Consider the following 9,829-nt stretch of genomic DNA (forward strand, 5'->3'; position numbering starts at 1 on the left):
AGTGGCGCACGCTGGCGCCACGCCGCGCCCTGCCGCACAAACCTCGGACACGTTCAGGAAACAAAGCTTCTGGAGGGCGATCAGGCAATAAAGGGAACTCCTACAGCGTGATTACTACTCACTCGTTCAGGCCCACCGTGCCAAGTGGAGCAGCGCAAGTCGGGACTGGCTGGCGAAAGAGGGGAAATTTACGACCGCTCGCAGACACTGGCGTCGCGGCTGTGCAAGGCGGCGAAAAAAGCTGCAGGGGAAACGCAGGCAGGCTGCGGCACGTTTCCGACAGCCGATTCAAGCTGGACGAGACCGCGCGCGAAACCCTCGCTGCCGTAGGCAATCGCGCGCCTTGCCTGCGCGGTTAGCGTTTCACCGTTCCCAGGACTGCGCGCAATGCAGAACGAGGCGCATTTCCGCAGCGTTTGGAGAAAACAAAAACAGAACAAGACGCCAGAAAAAGCATCACATGGCGGATCGCTGCAGAATGCGACGAGAGAGGGCGAAAATACGTAAAGAGAGCACGTAGGCGCAGGATGAGGGGATAGCCGGCCGAGAACACCGGCGAACAAATCAGCAGCCAGGGGATACAGCTGCATCGTCAAAAAGGAGGAAAAGCGGCAGCAAAGCTGGAGAGGAAAGGGCAGCGCTGTTGCCTAAGCGGAGAGGGGAGGGCGAGCGCAGCTGCTGGAGAACGCGCAGCTGCACGTGCGAACGCGTTCGGCGGTCTGGCTCGCGGCAGCGGGGCCGCGCCACGGGCTCGGCACCTCGTGTTGTCATCCGACGCGGGAAACGCCGGACACTTGGACGCCTGCGACGGCCACAATTCGCGTTCTCTCGCGAACAGAGCACCGATATTCGGCTGTATTTGCTTGTTCGTTATCCATTTCGGTCCATCTTGTCTTGGTAAACTTCAACTTGTCACCGTTTATCCGCATGCCTTACTGAGCTGTATGTGCAGCCAGAAAGGCTGACCGTACAGACAGCTGCAAAAAAGTGCTAATGAAGATCTGCAAGTGAGTACACACGGTTATATTTTCCCGCTGTCACTTTAACTATTTCTGCAGTACTCCCTTCATTGCGCGACTCAGAACAAGGTAGACAAAGTCAAAGTGACGCTGACAGTTATGATGGTTTTACATCTACGAAAGATAAACAGCCCGAAAACACGCCGATGCTTCAGACATGCAACGCCACCGCACGATTCAAGCCCTCACTGCACTTCCTTACCCAGACCGGCCAATGACTCCACCTATTTTCTTCGAGAAGGAGAGCATAGCATCGTGTTTGAGTGCACACTTTTTTTTTTTGCATATTTTAGGAAACCATTCAGAAGTAAGCGCTAAAAGTAGGCGCTTCACTGTAATTCAAGACCACGATTTATTGTAATCTATATCTCAAGTTTTAAATGTTGCTAAGAAATCCCGCCAATCCTAGCTCGACGTTGAAAAAGTGAATGCGTGGGAGAAAGGAAGGGGGGGGGGGGGAGGGGGGGGGGGGCTGTTTTCAACAGATGTGACAGGCCCTCTTTCCCTATAAGATATAGACAAATTTACGAAAGACATCCGGCTGTTTCTTCTGGCCAGACGGAAGGCGGGTGCAATTTCCAGTCGTGGCCTTATAGCACACGTGAATGCTTTAAGGTTTCCCGCCAAATAAAAACTGCGCTCCATGAAAATTTTTCATTGCTACTATATATATTTATATGTATTATCATTATTTGGCTTTAGTTAAACAAAAACACAACGCAAACATATGCACTCCACGCATCCTGAAAAGGGAATGTTTAGAAGCAAATCAACGTTTTTCTTTCCTCCTTATGAGCCATTGAAGAAAGCGAAGAACAAATATTTCGGTGTTCGGTTCATCAGCTGATATTTTCGGAATCCTGTTTATGAGCTGATATTTTTGGTCGGAAGATACCATATTCCGTTTGTTTAGTGACTAGCTCAGGTTGATTCATTCTACGACACGGAAACAAATTTCCGACCGTACGTTAGTCTGTAGAAGTTTCAAGTACAGTCTAATCTTGTCAAATTTTTTCTGGCCATGCGGAAAGTGCATATGCCACAAAAATTTCACAGCACAAGATTATCAATTTAGCGAGGCTGAAACGTTTTTTGACATAAAGCTGGAGAAAACACCTTTCTTTCTTACTATCCAAAAAAAAAAAGAGCAAAGTTAAAAGTTAAGCTCTTGCTTTGAATTTTTTGTGGTCCCAAAACCTTTGGTGTAGCCTCGAGAGTTTTGACAAGGACTGTATATATACGTCCCTTCCATGAAAAAAAAAATACATCTGTTTCATCCGCACATAGCATGATCTCAGTTGTCAATTACAATCTGATTTACGTGAAATCAAAATAAAATTACTGGACCACGTGAAATGAAAATAAAATCTGGACTATAACGTCGCCTTGGAAAACACCGCATTCTGTCTGACCTATGTTTTATTTTGTGTGGTCTAATGCGTACTGACAACAAGTCTGATCAGTAGGTTTCTATCAGTTGGAGAGATATTCCCCTAATTCCTAATTCCACACATTACAAACTATTGCAGTAATTATGCATGTTTAGCGGAATAAAACGCTTTCTTGAAATCTCGAAAAATATCTGTTGCATACAATTTACACTCAACATTGTCAATTATTTTGCCTTTAAATTTTAACAGCTCTAGTTCAGTAGATATAGGATTTTGGAGTCTGTGCTGCTAATATTTCGCTTACAGAAAACTAAGGTCTGTGAGTCGATAACTTCTTGTTTTACGTTTGCAAAAAAAAAAAAAAAGCAAGAACCGAGCCTGTAATTATTTACGCCGTTTCGATTTCCTCCATTACGTATTAGTGATACTTTGGTAACCTTTAATGCGTCAGGACGTATACCAGTGCTTTAAATGAAAGTAAAACAGTCTCAAAGTGGGCATAGTGAGGCGGGTGTAAATTTGATTGGCTATGTTCTTATATTATAGTCACCGCTAGCAGAGTTATCGTTTTATGTAGCATATTATAATTTGTGAGTCCATAGCGGAAAATTAAAAAAAAACACTGAATTTTTATTGTCTCGAGCAGAACTTATTATACTTGGATCCGTAGTTAATAATTGAACTCGAGGCAGCACATTGCAAAAAAGTATTTTCGTTAAATGTATCCACAAGTCAACGCCCGGCGTACTGTGTGTCGTCAAAACTCGGTAGACATTTGAGGCTACTTGCATGTAGGAATGCGAAACGGTTTAGTCCCGCCTGAGAACTTTTTTCGGGTACTGTTTCTAGATTAATTGAAGTTGTTTCTTCCGGTATTGTAGGCGGCGCCATGTTCCTCGGCGTCGAGAGGAACAGACGCGGCCACAGTGTGGTGACTGGTGCGCCGCTGATTGAGGAAGCGGCGATGGTGCGAAGTACACAGCCACGGCAAATCACGCGTCCTCTTCTCCGCTGCACTATTGGCGGTGAGCGCGACCACGGGCGGCGCTGCGAAGCGCGTCTCCAAAAATAGAGGGGTTTTACGTATCCGTGACGTCGGCTTAGGGAATATCGCATTTGTCATCTGCTTCACTCGGCCTCGCTCTCCCTGCTGTTTCTATGCGCTCAGTTGACTTTTGATGCTTGTCCGCAACACATTTTGCGTGTGCGTAACCTTTCATCATAATAAAAGACTTAAAGTCGCATACACTAGCTCAAGGCGTGATTTAAAGTGTAGTTTTGGATACAGTTGCGGAACAAACATGGCCGGTGTCACCCTGCGCGGAGCGCGAAGAGTGGAAGCTAGGCGTCAGCTTCTGTATTCAGCAATCTTTCGAACAAAGGGAACAGCCAGCTGCTAATAACCGGCAACAGAGAAAATACAAGACGAAAACAAATTCCAGGCCTTCCGGGCTGTCTTGACAGAAGGCATTAAGATTCCCTGTAAGCTTGTGTGAGGATATAAGTAAAACAGTTTTTGCAGCCTTACCGAACGCTCGAAATTATTGTATCACGTCAATTTACGTTGTCATGACATGAAAGTATGCGGACATGCACTATGGGCCGTACAAAATGTAGGTTGAGTTCCAAATATACTAGTGTGTGTATAGGCGCGTGCTGGTTTTATACCAGTCTTCTAACCAGTACGGAGGCTTATTGAGCAAAACGTTAGCAATTGATTGATTGACTGATTATGGAATTTAACGCGCCGAAACTATGAAGGTTATGAGGCACGCCGTAGTGGAGGGCTCCGGAATAATTTTGACCAACTTGGGATCGTTAACGTGCGGCGAAACCTCGAACACACGGGCATTTTTGCTTTTCGCCTCCATCAGAAAAGCGGCCGCGTTAGCAATTGAGCGCAATGCCAATAACATGGTCGGTTCAAGCACGGAGGTTGTGCTCGCATACAGGGCACGGCGCCATAACCGCTAAATCCACGAAGTAATCGTGGTTTCAACCTCATCTGATATTTGTAGGTGCAAAACCAAATCATAGAGACTTAGGAATGACACAGCCATTTTTCTTTACTGCTTTTCTGTCCTTATAAAAAGTGAGTACGGAGTGTAAACAGTCAGTACGGAGAGGAGCTGGTGCCAGTCGGTTTCCATGATTTTTGAAGGTGCGCCGCCATAACATGTTTCCGCCGTATCGCACACGCGAACACACGCACGCACGCACGCACACACACACACACGCACACACGCATGCATGCATGCTAGTCACATGTAGAGTAAAAATACAGAAACATGGTATGTTTGTTCAGACCTTGTGGGAATCGTGGAGAACCGCGACCCGCGATCTCGAATGGTACATTCCCCACAGCCATATCTTCCGAATATTCAGACATGCGTTATAGTAAAACTGCCCGCAAGAAGAAGAAGAAGAAGAAGAAGAGGAGGAGGAGGAGGAGGAGGAGGAGGAGGAGGAGGAGGAGGAGAACACTTTATTTAAGAGTAAAATCGAGCTGGAACATGGGCGGGGCCCTCAGTCAAAAAGAAGAAAGCTAGAGTAATGTTCTTCAATTCATGGTACGCCATCTCGTGTAGGCCAGGATTTGTTATTTACGCCTGAAAGGGTTGGAAAACAATAAAGGGCTTTTTGGACATATTCATCGGTTTCGATTCTTGCTATACTGGAAACCTGTACGTATACTATATCTTGCGTTCGTTAGCGACAATATCAAACCCTCAACACCGTAATCATGTCATAAACTTTCGGGTTAAGAGTCAGTTCGTTATGATAACGATGGTTACGATGTAAATTCGGGGCACAAAAGCCGCCCTCGAGTACTCCGGGCAACGTTGTTTGTGCCGTTTCGAGGTGGCGTAGCACAAATTTTATCGTATTTGCATATGTATCAACAATGCACGCAAACGATATGCACCTTCTTGCACGAAGCCATACCGAAAATCAATTCTTGAAGAAGGGGATGTACAAAGGGGATTAAAAAAATAGAAACAATGTAAGGCTAAGCATCTGAACAAAAGGCGCCTCCAAATAAATTATCGGCGTCGCTTCTGGAGCAAACACTTTTTCTAAGAGTAGTCGACACTTTCAAAATATCAGTAATAACTGCGCATTTGTGCAGTTTACCGAATTAACAGCCATACGGTGCAATGTACATCGGAGGCTGTGCGCTTTGTTGTTCGTATTTCTTTGAATCCACCCTATAAGCAATACAGCCTGAAGAAAATATCCACACAACCTTTGTGCGCCTCCTAGACATCCATGAACCTCGTTATAAGACTTTTGTTACGTAGCAGAAAAATTAATGCGTTAGGCGCAGAAAAAAAAATTATCTGATACATCTCAACAACAACAAAGAAATAGAATACAGCCGTTTTATTTCATGCTGTGCGATGCGCGTTCCCGCTGCTTGGTGGAAAATGACTGAATTACTCGAGATACGCTTTTTAATGCAATAAAGCGTTCTAGCACAAGCACCGCTGCTCCTCACAAGTGGAGTGTAGCAGACGACAGCGGCGCGAGTCTTTAAGCTGACGTCAGGAGCCAGGGGGCGCCACTGAAACATCTCCGTTACCGCCAATAGAAAAACTTCCGGAAGTTATCCGCTCTGGATCGAGTGCCCGGTTTTCAATGCAGCATGTGTGCAGATGATATAAGCCCATGGGTCACTCGAGGAAGTGACAGAAGAAACCCTTCAAGCTAGCGGCGTTGTGCAAGGAGCCTCCATGCCGGCGGCGTATAGGCTCCCTAACCTCACCGCCAATAGTGCCTAAAATATATTGCACCCCGTTCGTACTCAATCACTCGGCGCTCACGCCGCAAGCCTGATGCATTTTTATAACAGTATTTAGGGAACGCCGCCACCATTACAAATTCGTTATTAATTCACGGAACTAATTACCTAATCATAACATTTCAAAAATGTTCAACCACCAGTATTTCTTTTTTCCGGCTGTAAATAGGCAAAAGTACGGCCTGTTTATTAACCCGGTGATAAACAACTTTTGCCATATTACTGATCTATTTTGTTGATATCTAATTCTTGCAAATGTTGAAGCAAACTGCTGAAGCAGCAGGATTTCCGAAGAGGCTTTAGCACTTTCATTCAAATAACGGAATTCACCCGCGACAGTTCCGACCAGGTAAAAGATGCAGTAGTCATCGACGTCCCGAAACCCCTCGATTCTGTTCGTCATTGCAAGCTGCTAAAGAAGCTGCGGCGCATACTAAATGACTCCCGTCCAGACGAACTAATTACCAATTTAGTGTTCCATCGATTCCGGTATGTTAGTTTTCGTTAGGCTTATTCACCTTTAGTTAATGCACATCCGTCCGTCCACAAGGCCCCGTGCTTGGCCCATTATTGTTCTTGATTTTTATTAATGACTTTCCGCAAATCATTACTTCTAATTTACGGCTTTATGCTGACGGTGTTTTATTTAATACCATTACGTTCCTTAAGGATTACCATAAACTAAATGATTGGCTTATGCATTTCGCTATTGGTGTGATGCCTGCTAGATTAATATTATTTTCCTTAAACTATCATAATATCAACAAGAAGTCAAACTTCAATCTTCCGGTACCCATTCAATAATTTAGTACTCAATATGCTTTCGGATTGCACGTGTCTTCGCATTACTATCATCGCTAACATTTCATGGTCTAAATATATAAATTTGGTCGGTACTAAATCTGCCGAAGAACTCGGCTACCTACGGCGCACTCAATAACGACCGTACAACAAGAAACACAATTACCCATGTACACATCAATAAGTTGTGCAGCTTGAATATGCTTACACCGACTCGTATCCGTACAAGAAGCAAGAAATTAACAAAATTGAACAACTTCGAAAAACCAATTCGTTTAATGTGTCGCCGCTTTGATCATGACATTTTACGTACATTTGCTCTGCCCTCTTAAACCTCACTTTATTTCCCGCGTAACGCGTTTCCGATCCACTTAAGTTCTTGCATGGTATCGAAACCTCAGCAAACAGCCTTTGTGAGAACAGCTATATCCAGTAAGCCACGCCGAGTAGAACCCGTAGAAACCATGAACTCAACCTCGCCCCTCTTTATGTGCGAAATAATGCCTTTAAATTTAGATTGTTTTCTAGAACAATTATACAATAAAACTGGCTATATGGTGTAAATCAAACAGTGTTTAAACTCGTGTTTAAACATGTTTTTGCTTATATTGAAATGGCGCTCCGTCACAAACTGCTTACGTATTCAATTGTATAAAATTGGTTACCTTGTCTGCTTGTGCACAACACATACACGGATGTCCTTTTTGTATTGTATTGAATTGTATTCAAGCGAAGCTTATATTGGCTGACTTGGGCCGTCGATGGTGGTGTACGCCGAAACGCCTTGCGGCAAAGCCAACTTTATCCACCTGCTCTAACGGCGGCGGCGGCGACGGCGACGACGACGATGACGATGAAGCTGGAGATGATGCCCTTGAAGTGTTTGGCACATGGCCGCTTGGGGGGATTGTTCAGCGATAAAGTGTTGACTGTACCCCTATTGGAGCTTACAGATTGAATTATAGATCGAAACCCTAACCGGGATTTGCCTCCTCGGACGAAGCTCTCGCTCGCCGTTCGCAGCTGGCACGGGCACGCGCGCACACGTGTCGCGCAATATCACGGCACAATGTGAGCCAATCAGCGTCGTCGCTCGCATCACGCCACATTGCAGCTGCGGTCGCTCGCTCTCGTCGGGCAATTCACCGTCTAAGTGGCATGGGTAGGCCACGCGTGGGTCACTCCGCGAAAAAGCGGGCAGCCACTGAGAAACGTAAAATTTCAGAATAATTGCAGAAGAATGATCCACAATAACGTGTACCAAGCATTTGCTTTCAGGCAAAGGGTTTCGTTTTGATGGATATATGGTTTTGCGTTTTCATTTCGGTCATTTTGTTTTGATTTTGGCAGAAGTGTTTTCGTTTTCGTTTTGCGGTCATTGCGTTTAAATTTTAGTCGTTTTCGTTTTCACTACGGTCAAGCTTCGCGTGCATACCTGTTTCCGGAGGGATGGGGTTATAATTTGTTTTCTGCGTTTTGTGTCGCACTTCATCCCCTCGTTCTGTGCTTATAGACCCACTCCTGGCATAGCCCACGAAGGGCTGCAGTATGTACAAAGAAAATAACTAAGACTAACGGAATATAATTAATCCATCTTCATTAATAACCTGATAAATTACACTAACATATGGAGCTGAGCAGTTGCGTCGTGCTGATGGAAAAAAGCCAATGTTTGGAAGTGCTCACTTATTACATAACTGACAACCTTCCCGATCCTCACCCCCCCCCCCCCCCCCTCCCGAAAAATGACCAGATTGTCGGCCAACAATACTTCGAGTTGCGAGCCGAACTCTGCGTAACTCCATTCATTTCTCTTTTGTTTCCGGCGTTTGTTTGTGCACCTGCAATAAGAATTAATCACCTGAGCTTTACCTTTCTATCCCTTTATTATTCTCACAGCACTGCGATTACGGTTTTTGCTAGAACCATCTTTGTAACGATTAACTTGGCTCTAATATTAAGGAGATAAAAACACGACCTAAGACTGGAGCACGCGACGCTCGCGGGCCAGGTTGGCGCGACTTGCGGAACCATGGGACGAGTCACAATGTACTACAGACTTCTAGGTGCTTTTCAATCGCCTTGAGCATCCTGTGTTATGTGCGCGAAAGCATTAAATATGCCCCGCCAGGACAGAGACTCTACTACGTAAAACTTACAGAAGATCGGTATAACCCTCAAGTGATCGCGATTTGTACGAAGGGAAGGTGAAGGGGCTTGCGAGGTAAAAAAGGATGACTCCGCATAAGCCAGATGTTGACGTTCGCTGCTATTCGACATTTTTGAGCCGCCGTTAACTCACGCAGTGTCTGCGGGGTCTCGTACACGTGCCAGCAGCAGTGTCCACCATGGCTTACCTGGGAGAGAAAAAAGACATGACGCCAATGCGGAGTTATTCCAGTGCGCCTGTTCGGTTAACGACAGTCTCGAAAGACTCAGCAAGCACGATTTTAGAAAAGAGGGGAAAAAAATGTATCTGTAAATTAGGCTTAGCCACAAAAATTCAACTACAATTTGCTACATCGACTACGAGGCACGCTGTAGTATAGGGATACAGATTAATTCAACCCAGTTGAAGTTATATTGAGCGTGTTCTGCTTCGACACCCCCATAAGGAATGCCTCGCGAGTGGCACTGTAACATGAAGGATATTGGCGCAGCGGCGAAGAGCTATTGCGGTGAGTAAGGGGTGATCCCAACTCGGTCTAAGGAGGAATTTAACTATGGTGACACGAAAATAAAACATATAGAAGGAAATTAAGCGATTTTCAATTACATTAAAAATCGTTGGGAGGACTGATGCGTCGAAGCGACAT

At 45.1% G+C, this 9,829-nt stretch overlaps 1 protein-coding gene across 2 annotated transcripts in view; it reads right to left on the minus strand.

Annotated features, from left to right (window-relative positions):
• Nucleotides 1–9,333, minus strand: part of Kcc (solute carrier family 12 member kcc) — a 407,686-nt gene extending 398,353 nt beyond the window's left edge. Inside the window, exon 1 of one of the 2 annotated variants that reach the window (XM_077686853.1) lies at nt 9,316–9,333. The gene's annotated coding sequence lies outside the window, so the exon portion shown is untranslated. Of the gene's footprint in view, nt 1–122; nt 395–9,315 lie in introns of those variants that run through there. The other variant, XM_077686851.1, reaches the window with a different exon arrangement.
• Nucleotides 9,334–9,829: the final 496 nt, after the last annotated feature.

This window comes from Haemaphysalis longicornis, unplaced genomic scaffold (genome assembly GCF_048455015.1).
Source record: "Haemaphysalis longicornis isolate Haplotype H1 unplaced genomic scaffold, Haemaphysalis longicornis Haplotype H1 scaffold_1, whole genome shotgun sequence".
NCBI classification, from domain to species: Eukaryota; Metazoa; Arthropoda; class Arachnida; order Ixodida; family Ixodidae; genus Haemaphysalis; species Haemaphysalis longicornis.